At 38.9% G+C, this 21,545-nt stretch overlaps 1 protein-coding gene and 1 pseudogene across 7 annotated transcripts in view; both read left to right on the forward strand.

Moving 5' to 3' along the window:
• Positions 1-21,545, forward strand: part of GRIA4 (glutamate ionotropic receptor AMPA type subunit 4) — a 370,821-nt gene that overhangs the window by 199,407 nt on the left and 149,869 nt on the right. The gene's annotated exons all lie outside the window — the stretch shown is intronic.
• LOC112607545 lies at positions 14,631-14,822 on the forward strand (annotated as a pseudogene).

Genomic DNA, 21,545 nt, shown 5'->3' on the forward strand with positions numbered 1-21,545 from the left:
GTTTAGTGAACCTGCCACAGAGAGCTCATCTTTAAAAAGCCACCCTATTACATACTGGAGGCATCAGTCCTCAAGAAGGCTAAAAAGGATGCACATCTCTGTCAGTAACAAAACATAAGCAAGCCTCTTCTTGAGGATGGGTAGGGGGGAGAAGAAAAGGAAATTCCATGAGGAGCTTTCTCAAAACGTGCCTGACCCCAACCTTCCTCCTGAGGTACAGCTGAACTACTAAAAAGAAGTTATGTATAAATTGTAAAGCCTGCCTGAATATTCAGATAATCTCCCCACCCGACCCTAGTACCTGTCAGAGTTTCACCTGACTCCTCAAGTCAGGAGTAAGCAGACTTTTGACATAACCCACAAAAAGGATAAGTTTGTAGGTCGCCTTCTCCAAAATTATTTTCATGAGCAACTGTGTTAAGCATTTTTAAAAAATTATTATTGATTACTGCTTATTTTTTATGGTAAGCATTTCTGAAGCTGTCTAGTGTGTATGCAATCCTGATTGTAGTGCTACAATTTTTAGCAAATTTATATGCAAGATGAGTGGAGGGAGAGGGTTGAATTATTTGGGAGCAATGAGTTGCATTCTTACCAGAGCACAATTCCCCTTCCCTCAATTATAAAATTAACCATGCAGTCATTCTTTATGTAGTCAGATGAGAAAGAAAGCCAAGGATCAGCTGTCAAGAGGGCTGCGGGGAACACAGCAGCACAACTGAGAATCGAGGGTAAGGAAAATGTATTACAAACACATTGTGACTTTCAGATTTCCTTCACCAGTCTTAGACGATAGAAGAGATACAAATGAAAATTCTTATTGCAACTTATCTGGCAGGCAGAGGCAGACAGAGAGACCTCTTATCCATCTCTTTATTTCCTTTTTCTCTCACCCCATCCCACACATGCTTTTGGCCTGCCAAGTCCCAAATGTCACATCCCCAGAGGCAGCCTCTGGTGGTAGCAGCCTCGAAGCCCCATCCTGTTAGTGAACAAAGGGGTGACTGGAATTGCTCAGTCTGAGGAGGATTTTCTTAATGCCCACCCATGAAGAAGAGAGTGGCATTGTCCATATGTTTTCTTGTTTTGAAAAAAAATGAGACTGGGGTTGGGCTGCCTGACAAAATACAAGACACCCAGTTAAATTTAAATTTCAGATAAAAAATGCAGCTTTTTTTTTTTTTTTTTGAAAAGTGTGTTACAAATGTTGCATGGGACATATTAAAAAATATTTGATGTGTATCTGAAATTCAAATACACCTGAGCATCCTGCATTTTTACCTGCTATACCTGGCAACCTTAAACTGAGACCACATTACAAAACTAGGCCATGACGAAGCAGGTAAATGACATTCAGGGTTTGCACTCACTTTCCCTATTAAGTGCTTTCTCTGGGCTCGAATTCACAGAGACCAGTACCCTTGTGATACCCATTTGTTCTGTTCTTACCCCTGAGCTTCACCTCCCCCTCTCTCCCCCATGCTTTTTAAGAAGGGAATCTGCAGACTGTGATTTTAGAGTAAGATGCTCCTTAAGTGCAGTGAGTACTGCACTCAGGGCGGGTGACTAGAAGGCTGGGAGAGTGCAAGCAGGAGAAAAGAAAATAAAGCAAATTTTCAATACCTCACATCTTGCCAAGGATGAGATCTGTTTAGTTAGAACATATTCATTTATTTCACAAAGACCTTTGAGTTCCTTCAGGGAGCCAGCATTCCTTTATTGTCTCCACATGATTGCCCACTTGCTGGTGGAATCCCCTCTCAGTTTCTACCTGTGTGTCTCCACCCTTCACAGTGTAACATATAAGGGTTCCTTCAGCTTTATTTGATACGAATTTATGGATAAACCAGGTTTGGTGGATTTGTTGCAAATAGCTGGCAATGAAAAATATTATTCCACTACCTGGGTCCATCTTCTAGTGTGATATCATAGCGGTCCATGTGAGGGCTTGGGACTCAGCCACCCTTGATTTGAGTCCCTTCTCTGTTACCTACTATCATCCTTATCTTTTTAGGAAATTGATGTAACTTTTATGAACCTAACTTTTTATCTTTGAAATAGTAATAGTAGTGACTTAATTGGGTCTTGGAGGGCATTAAAAAAGAATATGAATATCAAGTGACTAGCAGGATGGGAACACAATGTCCCTCTTTCCCCTTTACTTCCTCACAGGGAAAGTACAATATTAACTACAAATAGTTAATATTGTAACCCAAATTAGAACTCTGGGCTGCTGATTCGTACCCTTCTTGCTAAATCATTCTGCTCATAAACAGATATTTTTATAGAGTTTGGAAGAGAAGATTATGAAAAAGGGCTTTGATTCTTACTTAAAAGAAAGAAATTGGCTGGGCACAGTGGCTCGCGCCTGTAATCCCAGCACTTTGGGAGGCCGAGGCGGACGGATCATGAGTTCAGGAGATGGAGACCATCCTGGCTAACACCGTGAAACCCCGTCCCAACTAAAAATACAAAAAATTAGCTGGGCGTGGTGGCGGGCACCTGTAGTCCCAGCTACTCTGGAGGCTGAGGCAGGAGAATGGCGTGAACCCGGGAGGCGGAGCTTGCAGTGAGCCGAGATCGCACCACTGCACTCCAGCCTGGGCGATAGAGTGAGACTCCGTCTCAAAAAAAGAAGAAAAAAAGGGAAGGGAAAGGGAAAGGGGAAGGGGAAGGGGAAGGGGAAAGGGAAAGGGGAATGGGAGGGAGGGGAAGAGAGAGGAAGGGGGGAGGGGGGAGGGGAGGGGAAGGGAAGGGAATTAGGAATGACTACCTTGTCTCCTCATCTAGGCTGGGAAATACATATCACAGTGATACTGAGGAGTGAGACATACCATTTTTTATAAGGGTAGAGGGAAACGGGGGAAGGAAGAGGAATCATAAAACTACATCTCATCTATTCCTATTCAGACAATGGAATAACTGAAGATTATTAATAAGGAAGATTTCATCCATTAATTTGTTTCATATTTAGCAATGCTATGTAGAGTTTGAAATATTTTCAGGAATCGACAGTGGTAATAAAATTCATGTAAAGAAAATTTCAAGGAGGAGATTGATACAGAGACAACCCTGCTTGTACTTTATAAATGACTCTAAGTGGATAAGCAATCAATATTTTCCCCTGGAGAAACATGGTGTTGGGACAGTATTGCGTTGCTTAGTTCCAGTTCTAACTAGGCTCTAGGAAAGCCCCTAACCAATAAGGATGATAAGTGGATAGGTTCTGGAGTCAAGAAATAAGGCTTTGAATAAGGGCTCTGCCACTTACCAGGTATGCAACATTTGGACATTTTACCAAAACCCATCTAACCCCTCATTTTCTTATTGGTATAAAATAGGATTCCAATAGTGTTCTTCTCTCCCCCGAGAGTGCTGAGTGCCTGATATGTGCTTGGCTCTGTGCTCAAAGTGCTGAGGACACATGAACAAAACAAGATAGGCAATGACAGATCGTAACAGCATGAAAAAAATAAATAAGAGGACATGAGAGAGACAAACTCTGTGTCATGAGAGAGAGTGGGCGGTTGCTTTAATAGGTGGTCCTGGAAAGCCTGCCTTTCAGGTGATATTTCTGCTGAGATCAGAATATAAGAGCGAATCAGTCCTGCAAAGAACAACAATAGCAGCAACAACAACCAAAAGGCAAAAACGTCCCAGGGGATGAAACAGCAAGTGCAAATGTGCTAAACCAAAAAAGAACTTGATGTCTTGCAAAATGAGCAAGGAAGGAGGAATGTGAGTTGAGGTCAGTGAGAGAATCAAGGCCTTTAGCACATGGTGAAAAGTTCAGGTTTCATTTTAAGTGCAAAGTAAGTCATGAAGATTTTTAAAGGGATGGCGTGATCTAATTTATACTTTTGAAAATCACTGTGGCTGCTATGGGGGAAAATGGACATTAATATCTGGTACATAGTGTCAAATAAATGCTAGTAATTAATATACTATTATTACCTCTAATATACTATTATCACCTATTAATATACTATTATTAGTACCTCTGCTACACATTATTGTTGATATTACTATTGATTCACACTCAAAGTATTAATGACAGTGTCCTGTGTATGATGAGCCTGTGCAGAAATTAAAATGATATGGCAACTACTACTACGTAAGATAAGGTATTCTGCAGCAAATGTTCCTTTGTGTGTAGGCTTGAGCAAGGTTAATCTCTATGAATTTCAGTCCTTTGATTTGTAAAATGGTAATAATGGTAAAGCAATTGTAGGATTTAAATGAGAAAACATATATAAAATGCGTAGTAGAGTGACAGATAGTAGGCAAATAACTAATATTACCCATTATTACCATTTTAAGTATATACACAAAGGGAAAAAAATAATTGGCTACATTTTTCAACCTCAGACTCTTAAGAACATGAAATATATACAGAAATAAATGCATAGCAATTAGTATGAGCATCTATTGTCTTACATTCCTGTATAGCCCATTCCCTTATTCCTTTCATTATAGGGAATCTCTCCCAGTGAGTTCATGGAGAATCCTCACAAAAAATGGGGTAGATCTCGTTTTCCTGTAATGACAGAGGTGAACATATGGCCCAGAGTTGGACAAACTACAATATCCCCTTCCCAGCCATAGTGATTGGTTCAGAGTTGGGCATGTGACCCAAGCTTGGCCAGTCAGGGTCTATCCATGGACTTATCTGCCAGCCATAAGAAAAGACTGTTGCTTTGCTAGAGTGGAAATGCAGATAAGTTGAGTCGAGGGCTACCACTAGCCCTTTTTGCTTACTGAGAGATAGAGAGACAGAGTCCTGACAACAGGATTTAAGGCTCTAAACCAAACAATACCTAAAACCAGCCTTCCTACCTGACATCTCCAGTTACATGAATCAATACATTCTCTTTTTGCTTGAACCAATATGACAAATCAAAGATTCTTGTCTAATAGACCCATGCAATTGAAGATCAGTTCTGGAAGTACATTCATCCATTTGGAGCACAAATTTGCTGTTCCCCAAAACAAATCCTTTACTTGGTTTAGGAAAAGAGACTGAGAAATAGTGTTAGGTGCAAAAGAAGTGTTGATAGTTAAGACTCTTTTATTTAATGGAAAGGTAGATGGGAATGCTTCCTTTCCCAGAGCCCTGCTATTCTTCCTACTTTTCATCTGTTGTCTCACCTGACACCTGAATGCCCTCATGTGTCGGGTCACCTTCAATTCTGAGAGCTCTCTGAGTCTTTTCTGCTGCCTAGTCCATCTGCTGTTGACGTCGCTCCAGCTGTTACTGCTGAAAGCTGAGTGTGAAACTTTTAAATACACTGCCAAGTATGTTTAAGAGGTTTATATGAATGAAAAACGACAAAAAAAAAAAAAAAAAAAAAAAAGTGGATGAGTCCTAAGAAGATTTCTTCTTTCTCACTTCTAAAGCATTAACAGAGTTTGGAAATAAAGTCTGCTATATTTAAGTTCTCAATAAATATTTTAGGAAATCAAGATAGCTTCAAGAAATGTATAATTTTAAGGTCTTACCATCTGATGAAATCTCACAGACATTTCATATGATTTAGTTTAATAGTATGTCAAGGTATTTATCCATTTATTCACACAATAAGACTACACATTTCCAGGAATGAATTTAATTAAGCACAACTCTTCCTTACTGCCTAGCACCCCTCCTTTAATGCTTACCACGCTTTTGACCCCAAACTCACACTCTGCATGCACGTGAGAGAGCATGATGTAACAAGAGGCAGCACCGTATAATAAGAACATATGGGCTTTGGATTTCCTATTCCCAAGGTCTCTGCCCACACGTCCTAGGTCTGTCGACCTTGGGCTAGGCACTTCACTTGTCTGTGCATTGGCCTTCTCCTCAGGAAAATATTACCTATCCTGTAAAGTTGTTTGTATTTAAAAATAGTATTAATACAGATGTGTTGTGATAGTGTTTGGGTATGCATCCTCACCCAAATCTCATAGTGAAATGTAATCCCCACTGTTGGAGGTAGGGCCTCGTCGGAGATAATTGGATCACGGGGGTAGATTTCTCATAAATGGTTTACCACCATCTCTCTTGGTACTGTTCTCATGATGGTGAGTGAGTTCTCATGAGGTCCGTTTGTTTAAAAGTGTGTACCACCTCACCCCTTGGTCTCTTACTCCTGCTTTCACTATGTGATGTGCAAACTCCTGCCTCACCTTCTGCCATGATTGTAACCTTCTAGAGGCCTCCCCAGAAGCAGATGCTTTCTGTACAGCCTGCAGAACCATGAACCAATTAAACCTCTTTTCTTATAAATTACCCAGTCTCAAATATTTCTTTATAGCAATGCAAGAATGGCCTAAAACATGATGTCTCATAGTGTCTTACGTATCATAATAGATTATTTCCATCAGTAGCAGAGTAGAATGGTTATAAACTCAGGCTCTGACTCGGTGCAGTGGCTCACACGTATAATCCCTGCACGTTGGGAGGCCAAGGCAGGAGAATCACTTGAGGCCAGGAAATTGAGACCAGGCTGGGCAACTCAGTGAGAACCCATGTCTACAAAAAATAAAAATAAAAAATTAGTCTGGATGGTGGTGCACTCCCATAGTCCTAGATACTCAGAAGGAAGGCTGAGAAGGGAAGAGTGTTTGAGCCCAGGATTTCAAGCCTGCAGTGAGCTATGATTGTGCTACTATACTTCAGCCTGGGTAACAGAGTGAGACCCTGTCTCTTTAAAAACAAACTAACTCAGATTCTGAAATCCAACTGCTGGGGTTTGAATCCCAGCCTCTTCACTTACTAGCTTTGTTGTGTTAGGCAAGTTGCTTATCCTCTCAAAGTTGCAATTTCCTCATCTTTAATGGGGAAATATTAATAGTATCTATCTTGTTAGCATGCCATAGAGATTAAATGAAATGTTGGTAAATCATCATTTTTCTCAAACTTACTCAGTGAAATAGTAGTGAATTATCATAAAAGCAACATTCTAGTTACAGGATAACCTGCAAGAGGAATTAAGAGCTTTTGAATATCTAGTATGTACCATAGCTATTCTAGGCACAAGTCATAGAGCAGTGAAAAAACTTATGTTATCATGGTGTTTACACATCTGCATTCATATAGCATTGATACAACATTTGGGTGCTTTATAGTAATAAATCTGAAAACTAGCTCAGTGTTGTGGCCAAAGCAATAGTTTTTAAATTTTCTTTTTTCTATTCATTCCTTACAACTAGAGCAAGATGTGTCAGGTGTATCATACATTTCCAACCATTGTCATGTAAAGAGGACACTTTAAATTTTCAGTAAATCTCATAGTGATGGTTATAAATGATAGGATAAATTCCACTTCAAAATAATTACAAATATTTTCTGTAAATTCAGTGGATTATTGTGAGATTTATATTTTGAATACATTACAGAATATCATTAGTAGGTTATATTTATAGAGTATTACTTGCCTACCTGTGCCTTCTAATTAATGTTACATATTAACAGAAGAAAGATATTTCTAGTAGTGAAGGTCAGTGTAAGTGAGGAACCATATTATTACAACACAGAAATCTGTAAGCACAATGAAAAACAGTCAAATAACATGCACCAAAAATTAAATCCAGTGGAAAATATGGCAATCATTTTAATTTACTAAAGCAAGCACCTACACAAAGCAAGAACACAGAGCAGAGATACAAATGCTCTAGAATAGAGCTCAGGAAAGTAGTGTAAGAAGAAAAATAAATGGAAATAAATGTGGAATTAGAGAGACAAAGGAGAATCAACATTGCTAAAAATACAGTAAGGGTCATAAAAAGTGACCAAAATAAAATAGCTAAAGATTTTTCAAGGATTAGATAGCAAATTTCAGGTATAGAAGAGAAGATGGCACAGGAGATCCCCAGAATGCATAAATTGAGTCCCCCAAGTGTTGGTTAGGAAAAAAGTGATGTTTGGTTTGCAGCCTAATGAGCTAGAACATGCCTGTGCCACCCTGATATGCAAAAGTCCCACAGTGTTGGAAGTGCAGGTCTGTTACTCAGGGGAGAGATGAATGCTACTTCACTATTACATTTGTTTTTACATTCAGAGAGTGGCACAGCAAAATAACTTGCATGTCTGGAGGGTGATAATTCCATCCATTATAACCACTAATACTCACAGGTAAAGAATGAATCTTCATCTTGCTTGCTTGCTATGTTATTTTTCTCTAACTATTCAATTAATATTTTATTACATACAATAGTAGTGACAGAGATAATTCAGATGGATAGCATTCCCAGAATGTTCACAAACATCCTCTAAATAAAGCTTTTGTCACCTTAGAGCATAAAATGCCTGCCTAGAGCAATTACATGACAAATACAACTTTCACATACTGACATCTTCCCTTCCTGTGCACTGGAGAGGGCATAATGGGAACCAAACGACCAAAGGCCAAGGAACAGGACAGAAAAGGCAGGCACAGAAGGGCTTGAGCTAATAGCCAGACATAAGTGACCTTTACTCCATGATGCTGACATCCATTTAATGTAGGCCTCTGAAAATTGCTAGCAGTTTGATATGGGATTTTAGAAGTAATACGTTTTAAAACTTAACTAATCCCTTGTTTTTAATTTAATTTCTTATGTGTGTGTAACAAAGTCAAGCTACATTAATTAGGTTAAATTTCATGACCACACATTTTATACAAGGAAATCAGGATAATGGAAAACATTTTTCTCTTTAACTTTCTAAAATACATGGATTAAGGACCGAAAAAGCAGCCACTTGGGTTTGGACACTGTCAGTTTATTTTAGTATATAATTTGTCCTTTGAGGCATGGTGAAACATTTATGATTTCAAGAACTAGGGCAACTAAGGGTAGAAAAGTGGAAATGGCTCTTTACTTATTTATGTGCATGCTCTGATTGAAAGACATATAGAGCAGAATTTGAGAACCTGTGGTCTAACACCATACTATCTGATTTTGGATCCTGGCTCTATCTCTTACTATTTATATGACCTTGTGTAAGGCAGTTAATATCTCTGTACCTCCATTTCCTCGTCTGTCAAATTAAGAATGATCATGAGTCTATTTTGGTGACAATTAATTCTCATAAATCACTCATAACAGTACTCAGCACATAACATGCACTCAATTAACTTTAACTCTCATTAATTGCATCTTTACAAGCAATCAGAAAATTATACTTTCTTACTGAAAAATACAATCTTAGGTATCATTGACAGTGTACCAAAAATTCAGTTGAAGAATAATTATATTTCTTATAGTTCAAATATAACATTTGTGAGAGTTTCTGTACCCTCTGAGGGGTGACAGGCACATGAAACTCTCCTGAGTAGGGGGTAAGGGTAGATAAAATTGCATGAAAAGTTTTCCTTTATAACATGCATACATTATCATACATTATTATATTTAAATCGCTCAGCAACACAATGAAATAAGTAGATACTACTATCTCTGATGTGCATTGAATTGTGTCCCTCTAAAAAATGATATGTTGAAATTCTCACCCTCATTACCTCAGAACATGAACTTATTTGGATGTAGAGTCATTTAAGATGTAATTAGTTAAGATGAAGCCATCCTGGAGCAGGGTGGGCCCCTAACCCAGTGTGACTAGTATCCTTATAAGAAGATGGTTATGTGAAGATGGAGATACACAGGAAGAACACTGTGTCACTACAAAGGCAGAGGTTGAAGTTATGCTGCTCCAAGCAAAAAAATGACTAAGATTGCCAGTAAACCACCAGAAACTAGAAAGAGGCAGGGCAAGATTCCTCTCCAGGCTTTAGAGGGAGCGTGGCCCTCCAGAGGGAGCAGACTTCATAATTCTAGCCCCTAGAATTGTGAGACAATAAATTTATGTCATTTTATTTATTTATTTTTTTATTTTTTTATTTTTTTTGAGACGGAGTCTCGCTCTGTCGCCCAGGCTGGAGTGCAGTGGCCGGATCTCAGCTCACTGCAAGCTCCGCCTCCCGGGTTCACGCCATTCTCCTGCCTCAGCCTCCCGAGTAGCTGGGACTACAGGCGCCCGCCACCTCGCCCGGCTAGTTTTTTGTATTTTTTTTAGTAGAGACGGGGTTTCACTGTGTTAGCCAGGATGGTCTCGATCTCCTGACCTCGTGATCCGCCCGTCTCGGCCTCCCAAAGTGCTGGGATTACAGGCTTGAGCCACCGCGCCCGGCCTTATGTCGTTTTAAACTACCCAATCTGTGGCACTTTGTTACCACATCCCTAGGAAACAAAAATAATTCTCTTTTCACAGATAAGGAAACTCAGGGCTAGAGAGTAAGATCACATAACTCGTAGGTAAAGGAAACCATTTCTAGATTCAAAGCACAACTTTTTCTATTGGGACACGTTGTCTCTTTCCATCTTTCCTTCACACACTGTTCCCTGCAGTCATGCTCTTCAAGTAACCCTTCCTCAAACATGCCAGGCATGGACCCTCTTTATCTTTGGTCATAGGGAAAAAATGTATATTTATTGACTGGCTCCCCCATGCCAGGCATCTCACTGGGCAATTTTCATATGCAATATTATCTCAGTCTTGCATATGAAATGAATTTTCTGCCATTTTTCCTGCATGAAAATCCTCATTCTTCAGCTGCCAAGTCAAATTCTCCAAATCCATCAAGTTTTCCATCTCTGTTGTCAGAATTATTTTTTTCTGTTTATTTCTGTTGATCTCTAATTATTTACTATTATTCCATTTATCTCTAATTTTTGTTTGTAGGTGATGCACAGTCTGTAGCAATCTGTCAATTTCACTGAATTTTAAGATCTTTAGAGACAGGGTCAGAAATGTAAGCCCTTTAAGGAACCACAGACGAAGTCACTAAAATTCTTACTTAGACTACACAATCTGAAATGTAGCTTTTCCTGATTTACATATGCCATATGCAATCTTTGTCCTATTTTCCAAGCCAAAAATTGATCAGCAGGCTGTTAAGAACAGAAGAAAGAGGGAAAACTTCCCTGACGATATATGAGGCCTGAACATTTATTAGTTTTTGTTATTGTTTTTGTGTTTAAATTGATTCTCCATTTACTGCACTGTTGACCTCTGTTCCTCAATCTTATACCTTCTGTTCAATATGAAATTTCACTGAATATTTAGACATACAAAACTGAGAGCTCACTCAGTTTCAACACAATAAAATGGTGAGATAAAAGCTTAAACTTTTATGAAATAAAAGTCAAAAGTTGTATTTTAGAACACGGTTTCAGAAAATAATAATAACAATATAGGAAATCAAAGGAAAATCAAAATCTGAATGATTTAGTTAAAATTGTATTGAAGCAGTTTGTTTTTGGCAATATTGTTCCCTCTGAAGAAATTGTGGGAGGTGGGTATTAGGTCATTCTTGCATTGCTATAAAGAAATAACTGAAACTGGGTGATTTATAAAGAAAAGATGTTTAATTGGCTCACGGTGCTACAGGCTGTACAGGAAGCATAGTCCTGGCATCTGCTTGGCTTCTGATGAGGCTCCAGGAAGCTTATAATCATGGTGCAAGGCAAAGGGAGAGAAGGTGTCTCACATGGCAGAAGTGGAAGCAAGAAAAAGAGGGTGGGGGAGGAGATGTCTCATTTCACTACCACCAGATCACGTGAGAACCCACACGTATTGCAAAGACAGCACCCAGCCAAGAGGGATCCACCCCCATGACTCAAACGCCTCCCACAAGACCCCACCTCCAATAGTAGGGATTATAATTGAACATGAGATTTGGGCAGGGATAAATATCCAAACTATATCAGAGAGTCTTCATAATTTGAATTCTGTAAATTTCATTTCTTGTTCATAATTTTTCCGTAAAATTTATGCTAAAAAAATTCTTAATACCCACACACACTTAACACATTAGGCCAGTGGCTGGCACAAACCATGACTTATCATATTAAGCCGAGTCAGGCTGATCTCACTGCTGCTTCAAGGTACCCATATAATGCAGCAGAACTACTGCACATTGCAGATGAGCTAGTCTCTGCTGCGCTCGCCACGCAGGTTCCCAGAACCGGGAAAATCCTTTTGCTGTAGAACAATTTGCATTACAAAGAGATGCTAATACCTAAAGCCTAAATGGAACTGAAATGCTTAGCTTTAAGCCAGGCTATGCCTTTGTAGACGTAGGGTTATTTTAACTCTTGTAGCATCTTTCTTCAGAGTAATGAGGAACTTGACAAAGAATATAATTTCATGACTAGTATACAATAATAATCAAGATAAAGTTTAAATGACAGGCAGAAGGCATATAGCTAGGAGTGCTGCCCAATGCCTACCCCAGAGGAAATCAGAGTGGCTCTTTGAGTCAAAGGATGTGAAGTTTCTTTTACCCAAGACCTTTCTGTTTTCTTTCAGTTTGGTTTAACAAAATTATGAGGGGGGGAAATATGAGAGGAAATTAAACACTCACTATAAATGTTTATGCTTATGCAGGTCAGTGTCATCAAGTAGGTTGCAAAGTCTTAGGAGGGAAACTTGTTTTCATTACCTTTATGTGCCTGTAACACTTAGCATAATGTATGAAAAATGGCAGGGTGCCCAGGGAATGCATGGATTTTTCTACCCAAATTTTCCTTTTACCATATTTATTCATGTGCTTCTTCAACTATATGTTCATGTAATTTTACTTAAATTTTGTTTTGCTTTGGTAATTAAGTAACTAATTAAAACAAAGTATGGTGAATTGGAGTTTAATTATCCTTGTGGTATATTTTAATATCTTCTTAACTTACTAATAGTATAATGACAGTTAAGAAAGTGAAACCATCTGGAAAAAGAAGATAGTCACAAAAGTATATAATAAAAATTGATTTTCTTATGGGAATGTGTAATATTTGCAAGGAAATTATTTGCAAGGACTGAGTAGAGTGTAAATGTTGAAAAAATGTATTTTTGGTTATTACTCTTTCTGCTGTCTTTAATACAATTGATGCTTCTGAACATTTCTTCTTCTATCATGTTGCAAGTACTGAGTTCTTTTCAGGATATATTTATAGCCTCTTCCAATGTTTTCTGCTATTTTAGAATGATAGTGGTACCAGGCAATATATTAACTCTCTTAGTTCAATCCCATTTCATATTTCCCCATTAGTCTTGTTCAGGATTTCTGTCAGGATCTTCTCAAATGCATTGTGATAAAGCAGGATTCATATCACTGCTTACAAAACTTCATTTGGAATCACAGTTATTTGTTGGCAGATTCATGTATGTCTCCCAGCGGATTTAACCAGAGCTAGTTTTGACTTATGGAACACAGCTTGAATTACAGAAGCCACTATTTACAGACCGAAGAGGTGGATTTCTTTTTTTTTTTTTTTTTTTTTTTCTTCTCTTGTCATAAACACCCAATTTCTTTTATAAGAACAGGCAAGAATTCTGTGGTTAGGTTCTTGTGGGAAAAAAATAAGGTAATAAGTCAAAAAGAGAAGAAAAAATACAGAAAATGAGGGGGAAAACCTGGGTAAGAGGCTTGAAGAACTGCTGATGGGAACTCAAGAAAGCAGGTGGTGGAAAGGACATTTTGCAGAATCAAGTGGATACAACTGATGAAAAGAGTGGTGTAGCACTCTCCCAAGATATTGTGGTTACTGCTATCTTATCTGAAACATAATAAATAAATCTAAAATTAAATGTTTCTAAGTCTTGACATAATGAACAAAGTATAATAAGATCTATGATATTGCAATGGGGACTGACAGTGGAGTTTGATGCCCCAGATAATTATTGACTTCTACATGGTTTAAATCTAAAGGAGGTTTTTGAGACGGGATTTTTTATTATTTTAATTAATGCATGTTTCATGGACTGAATTGTATCCCCCTCCAAATTCATATATTGTAACCCTAACCCCCCTGTACATCAGAATGTAACTGTATTTGGAGATGATCCTTTCAAGATAAGATTAAGGTAAATTAAGCCATTAGTGTGGGCCCTAATCCAATTTGACTGATGCCCTTATACAAAGGGAATTTGGACATACAGGGACACCAGTGGTGTGTGTGCACAAAGAAGAGACCATGTGAGAATTCAGAGAGAAGGTGGCCATCTGCTAGCCAAGGAGAGAGAAGGTGGCCATCTGCTAGCCAGAAGAAACCAAACCTGCTGACAGCCTGATCTTGGACTTCTAATCTCCAGAACTGTGAAAAAGAAATCTCTGCTGTTTAAGTCATCCAGGCTGTGGTGTTTTGTTATGGCAGCCTTAGCAGACCAATAGAGTAGGCATATAGTTTTAAAAGTCAAACAGTTCAGCTAGGCTTAAGAATATCCCACAGCCTCTGGTTCCACCCCCTGTTCATCCCAATTCTCACTCTCAATCACTTTCAGCTGTTTTCGTTGTTTCTTATGGTGTATACTTCCTTATTCTCAAATAGCATTTTATACTATTGCTTAATTTTTTATTAAACAATATCTGACTTCCTACCATGGAAGATGAAGATTTAGCTCCCCAACAGCTTATTCCACTATTACAAAACACACCCACCTACGCGTGTTGCTTCCCCAATATTCACAATAGAGTTGCATCACAATATTGGTGTTCTCATTTCTATGCCTCTTTAAATATTATTTATAGTTGAGCCATGTAGAACAATGTGATTATATTTGTACCATATATTGTTCTCCCTGGAGTTAATAATTGCCTCACAGAATGTGCATAAATAGCTTTGTGCAGTGGCAGTATCATAGCCAATGAGGTTTATCTGAAGCACGATTATTACTAATTGAAAACAGAATGTGCATAAATAACGAGTCAGTTATTCCTCCAGGAAGATCTCCCAAGGAATCAAGGGTAGCCTTATCTTTGAAATATCTCCGCAGTCATCTGTGGGGTACATAATCTACAGCTGGAGATACTTGAGGCTTTTCATTTTGTGCCCAGTATAAGATGGCAGATGTGTTGCCATGGCCAGTATAATGATGCCTCCAGGGAGCAATGGTAGCCATCCAGGAGATACAGGCTTGATCAGACTTTGATTCCAATCAGTCTCATCAGAGAATGGTCTTCTCTCCATTGTTAGTCACTAAGGCCAGTGAGCAACTCAGAAACTTCAATCAACAGCCACAATTTGTTTACCCTATTTATGGTCTCAAAGATGGATAACATTACTCTTCCAGTCTGTAGTTTTCCAAGTGTCAAACCAAAAAGCTAGGCCAATGGAAATCGCCCAAGAATCAGTAGAACTATAACAAGATGTATCAAGGGGAATATTGGCCAAGACTATGAGAACAGCCTTGAGTTCTGTCCACTGAGCCAAGTGGCCACATTCAGTTTTGATGTTGCATGACTGGCACTTCACATGTACAGCTGCAGCAGTCAAGGGGACATCACTGGGTTTCAGCCCAGCCGAAATATTATTGAGCCAGGCCTAGGCATTTATGGGAACTGCTGTGAACTGGGCATCCTGCTGAGCCAGCGATGTGGTTCAGGCAATGGAGTGCCTCCTTTTTACCTAAAGCTGAGATGCTGCTGGGTTCAGGCCATCTACCTTCTTGAATAAGCATTTCTATCTAACAATTGAGGCTTGCTGGGCTTTTTCACCTTTTAACACAATTGAGTCCAAGTTGACTTACCCCAAAATGGAGACATTAGGCCAGCCACAAGGCTTCTATGCCTCAGACATTCAGTTTTAACAAGAATACAGTAATTTACAAAAGCATGTACCTGGTATCTGCATCTAAGAGACAAAGAATTCCAGGCCGGGCGCGGTGGCTCAAGCCTGTAATCCCAGCACTTTGGGAGGCCGAGACGGGCGGATCACAAGGTCAGGAGATCGAGACCATCCTGGCTAACACGGTGAAACCCCGTCTCTACTAAAAAAATACAAAAAACTAGCCGGGCGAAGTGGCTGGCGCCTGTGGTCCCAGCTACTCGGGAGGCTGAGGCAGGAGAATGGCGTGAACCCGGGAGGCGGAGCTTGCAGTGAGCTGAGATCCGGCCACCGCACTCCAGCCTGGGCGACAGAGCCAGACTCAGTCTCAAAAAAAAAAAAAAAAAAAAAAAAAAAAAAAAAGAATTCCAAACCCCTTAGGGGTGCCTCTCGGTGAAGGCTGTCTCCCTTTGCCAGAGGATCCAATTGGCAAAATCATCAGTCGCAGTCATTTAGCTCAAGGGGTTGTTTGGTTTGGGAGACACGTTAAAGGTACTAACACCTCTCTATTTGTGGCTCTTCTGAATTGGGAGATCCCTTATGGTATTTAAGAACATTCCTAGTACAGACATACAATACCAATTATATATTCTGCGTGGAAGCCGCAAAAATAGTACATTAAATTCTCCCAAAGAAACTGACTCACAGCACCACTTTAGCTTCCCTTTCCATGGTGAATTCCATCCAAACCCCATAGTTGAATTTGGATGTCCCCTCTCCCAAGCAGGACCAGATGGGCTGGTGGGCCCCGTATCCAACAAAGCCTTAAACATTTGATTCCCTTGCCTCCCTAGCAAACTCAGACGTGTGTGTATAACCTTCAGTTCCCCTTGAGGACAAGCTGGCTTCAGCCCTGCCCCTAAACATCTTTCTCCTTAAAGCAGCTGAAATTGGGGTAGCATGGGATGGAGGGGATATGGAGTCGGGAGAGAGGGGTTGCAGGGAGAAAGGGGTTCTATGCCATGAAAACAAGGCATTGCTTCACTTTTCATTTCAATCTATGCAGCCACTAGACTTGTAGACTTCTTTGGGTCAGTTTCTTATTCGCCATGGGACACCTGCGTCTGCATTACGAGCCAAATCCAGGGCAGTAAGAGCCTAACAACTAGTCAATGCCTCACCTATGGTTTCCAATTGGAACTTGTCTGTCTTAGGGACAACTATCCAAGAGGGCCAAAGCTTCCATATAGCAGCCAATATTCACTGCAAAAATATTCTTAGATGTTTTATTGTCTTCTCTGAATGGATCCAGGTTTGTCATGATAGATTGCAGGAGAAGCTGAGCCTTTAGATGGCGTTGCTGTTGACATTCATCTTTAACAAGAATTTCATGCTTCTCTCATTTTGCAAGCAAATCAGACTAAATTCTTACAATTCATTTGGTTTTGGAAGTAACATATTTCTCTCCTTTCTCACTCAGTGAGGGTATGCGATTCTGGAACTGTTTTCTGATAGGGAAAAACCTCTGCCTACCCAGAATTCATCTTCATAATACTTTTTACAATTGGGCAGACCTGAGATTGAACACCAAATTATCAAGGAAGTCTCCTGTGTGAAACAGAGTTAACAACTAGGGCACTATATTGGCAGCTGTCTTTGATCCTATTTCATATTCTTTGGTCAGCAACCACCACCCCAATTCCTTCTCATTAATAGGCAATAAAGTGGAGAACCTTGTATAGCCTGGTTGACATATAGTTTAGTCAACATCTTTGTTATTGATACCTATGGATGTTTTTTCCAAATTCTATTAATCAACTTGTGAGACCTTCATCCTTCCTCATCCAGAAGGTCCTACCTCTCACCATTCCAGCAACATTGCCAAATTGTCAAGAACTTTTATGGATCTGAGACTTTACACTACTGACAAGCTAACAAGTTATCCTGGCTCCTGCTCTAAATCATAAAGTGAAAATGGTTTCCAGGCTTGGAGAATTCCATAGTTTCTACTTGAAACCTGAGCAGTTTCCAAAAGTATTTATTCAGACTAAGAATGAAGCAAATATTGTCAACGTAAAATAATATTTGTTATATATGATACAATATCAATATCAGTGACATTACTTTAGTGGAGATTTGTAAATTATGTTGCTGATTCATTACTATTAAGTGGCATAGAAAATATTTAGAAGGAAAAAAATCAGTAAATTGGAGGAATAACCTGAAGTTGAATTTCTATTTCAAAAAATTTTCTCATGTTAAATAAACTTATCTTAAAATAAATCTTCATTTTGGAGTTTTACTAAAATGTTCTATAATTTTATTTTACAGTCAGAGGATGACAGAAAAGAGAATGGTGTGGATATTCTGGTACCACCATCGTTCATAAAAGGAAAAGATAATGAGATCTAAAAAAAACTGTCAAAATTTTCTTCCATTCATCAGTGCTGCAGAGCTAGAGAAGAAATAGAGCTACGCAGTATAACTGCTGATTATTTTATGATTTCATCACCAAAAGAACAGAAATTAATGGGGATACCAAATAGGGAAAAGATGCATTTGTTACGTCTCCTTACATTTTATTATACTGTATAAATATTTTTAAATCAACAACTTCTGGTTAACTCAATAGATATCAACTAAATTCGCTTTTTTATGTGTGCCAGGATAAAATAATTAATCCGATTCTGTCAAAAACTTGACATGTTTCTGGTATAAAGTAGGATTTTAGTGCACAATATTTAAAAACCATGTGGCAAGCACTTTTTATGTGTAATGCTTTCTTAAGATACTATCAGAGGGAACAGGGCAGCTTTTTCAGTAGAATTTTTATTGCCATACTATTTTTAGTCATTAAAGATAGGTCCACAAGATCTTATTCCAATCTGACAACTGACATCACAAATGTGAATTAAATCAGTTTAGTCATTTTTAAATGCAGCTGAAGGGGAACAGTTCTGGATATTTCAAACATATTACTGTTTCTCTTTCACAAAATTTAATTTGTTTCTTAACTGAACTAGTGCCTCTGGGCGTTTGTAGACGGAAAATAAAACCTCCAAGACTGTTTTGTTCTGTATAAAAGCCGCTGTGCTCAGAATAAACCCAGAAAGACATTTAAAGGTGAACAAATGACATACAAGCATACATTTCTTATGATGCAGTAGAAACTGTAGTTGGCACATTAACCATCACTACCCCTGTATGTGGTATGTACCCAGATAATTCCATATGTTGGAAATGCTACCGAGGCAGCATTGGCAGTTCCTACCTGAGACAGCTAATACAGGGTATTATCTGAGACTGCCAACATGGATGAAAATTATACTTTGGAAAGTTTGCACTTAGTCACAATGCAAAATGAGGACAGATTTAAACATGACATTTTGCCAGTCAGGAGACTTTCTAGAAGATGAAAGACTGGTGAAATAAATCCCAGTGTTTTCATAAAAAGAAATAAAATAAAAGAGTATGAGACTTTCAGAATTTCACTCTTTGTGAGGTCTGGGATCTGATTTTCCATACATGGTGTAACAAAATTTTCAGGAGGCAGTAATACAATTACTGAGAAATGGGTTATCTGAAATCCTCATAGCCTTATATCTTTGAGGACTACTTCTTGTTCCAGTGATGTCCCAAGATATAATTTTTGACATGAGTTTCCTATGTTCAGCTACTTAAAGCGCTCCAAATGTTCAGAGACAATTTTCAGCCTTACCAGAAAGAATGGCTTGCTGATATTAAAAATTAAAAACTTGAAAATGGAGAGGAGAGATAGAGTTCCCAGTATTCCCAGACAGACTTGCAACAGGCAAAGGGGTTGGTTATAGAATCATCTAACAATAATAGCTGCTATTTATTGTGTGCTATATCCAGTGATGTACACACAAACATACACACACACACACAGACTGATAATCTCTAATTCTCAGCAGATCCTATTATAACCCTTTTACAGATGAGAATAATGAGGCTCATTAAGAAACCCTTTTACAGATGAGAATAATGAGCCTCATTAAGACTTAGTAATTTGCAGAAGACCATCTAATCCGTAAGGCAGAGAGCCTTGAACTGAGGGTATGTCTAAAATGAGGAAATGAAACATCAAGTCCCTTCTGAGTTGACACCCCAACTTCCTGGCAATGCAAGAGCAATGACTAGCTCTTTAGCAGGAGTTACGTGGAGTCAAGAGAAGAAGTGCCTCCTAATGCTTCATCTTCTTACTCAGCCAGTCTGCCACAAATTGAGGAGACTTCAGCGGATGGCTGTGGAATGATTTTAATTACCACCCTATCTGCCTGTGACAACAGCGGCAAGGACTGCTAGCTTCCAGGAACAGCCATTGCAATTGTGTTTGTGGAAAGTGAAGGGACTTTGCCAGGAAGTTTAAATTTAAACATGATCAGCTACTCACAGAGAGTTAGTCCTAGTGCCAGAGGGACCACTTAAAGTGGCCCAGCTATAAGAAGATATATTCCCCCACACTATGTTGACATATACTAACAGAGGTGTTGATATCTGTTTGGGGAGAGGTTTGCAGAAAGGGAGAAATGCATGTGATCCATTGGGACTGGTTTCACTTTCTGTAGATGACAGAAGTTGAAGAGAGAGAAGCAGAAAGCTATTTTATCCATATATAAGTTTAAAATTATAGACTCAAGGAAAGACAGACATAGGGAGTGCTGAGTTGGGCAGGCATGTGAATGAACGTGAATTGGAGAATGAGAAAATGTGCAGAAGAGAGGTGGAAAAGAAAAAAAATAGAAGCCTGCAGAAAATTATTTTGATGACTATAAAACAAAACTAACAGACTGATAGACCTGGCTAAAATCAAAAGCAGTTCATAAATCTGGTATTGAAAGGATTGAAAGGACATTTTCAAAATACTACTTTGATTCTCTATTACCTGCTGCTTGAAACTCAAACCCTTTAGCTTAACATTGAAGATCTTCCAGTGCTCTTGACAAATTCACCATTACGTATGCTGAGAATTTCACTAGTAAGTTTTCTAAATGGGCAGTGAGGTGACAGACTTGTGTTTTAGAAATATCACTGACAGCATTATGGATTATTGATGGAATAAAATAGGAACCATAGGCAGGGTGACTACTTGGGAAACTAGTGCAGTGGCTTAGTCTCAAAGATGATGAGGATATGAACTAAAATAGTGAAAGTGGACGTGAGAATTGTGCCAGACTTGGATTTCAAAATACCAACTAAAATTTATTCAAGTTTATTCAAATACAGAATATTTTGTCTCAAGGCTATTTATGTAGAACCTGTAGGCTCCACTTAAGATGAAGACTTGGGAGGAGAAAGACAGACTTTTCTCTGCTGGCTGGCTCATAGCCCCCATAGAGTTGATGGTGGCACTAGCCATGTAGATGATAAGCTAGATCTCCGCAGATTTTCTGGTCTTATACACAGGTGAGCAGATAGCAGGTGGTCTATTTATGAAATTTCAAAGTGGAAGAAATGCTTGAAGCTTCTCAGTCATGGATTCTATTCCTTGCTTGAAGTTTTATCTACTCAATTGGACATAGGCATAACACATAAAAGGATAGGCAGAAGCCTGGCTTAAGAGACCTATTCTCCACCCAGGCAAAGGGCCTGCTTGACTCATCTCTGGGGCCTTCCTTTCCACTTTTCTATTGTTTCTCCCAGTGCCTTAACAGATAGTTTTGCTGAATATTGCAGAGAATTATTTTGAAAACCATTTCAACCAAAAGTGTACATGTCACTGTTAGCTAGTGATCTTATCTGTCTTTATCTTAGACTCCTAAGAGAGGTGAATTATGTAAATACACACACACACACACATACACACACACACACACTTTTTTATCTATCAACCATGCCAAATGTGGTAACTTTAAAAAGCATTTATTATTTCTAATGACTTTTTGTGATGACTTGACTCAGCTGAGCAGTTCTGTTCCTGTAATGATGGCTGGGTTTATAGTCATTTGGGTACTTGACTGGGATAG

Source organism: Theropithecus gelada, chromosome 14, assembly GCF_003255815.1.
Source record: "Theropithecus gelada isolate Dixy chromosome 14, Tgel_1.0, whole genome shotgun sequence".
In the NCBI taxonomy this organism is placed as follows: Eukaryota; Metazoa; Chordata; class Mammalia; order Primates; family Cercopithecidae; genus Theropithecus; species Theropithecus gelada.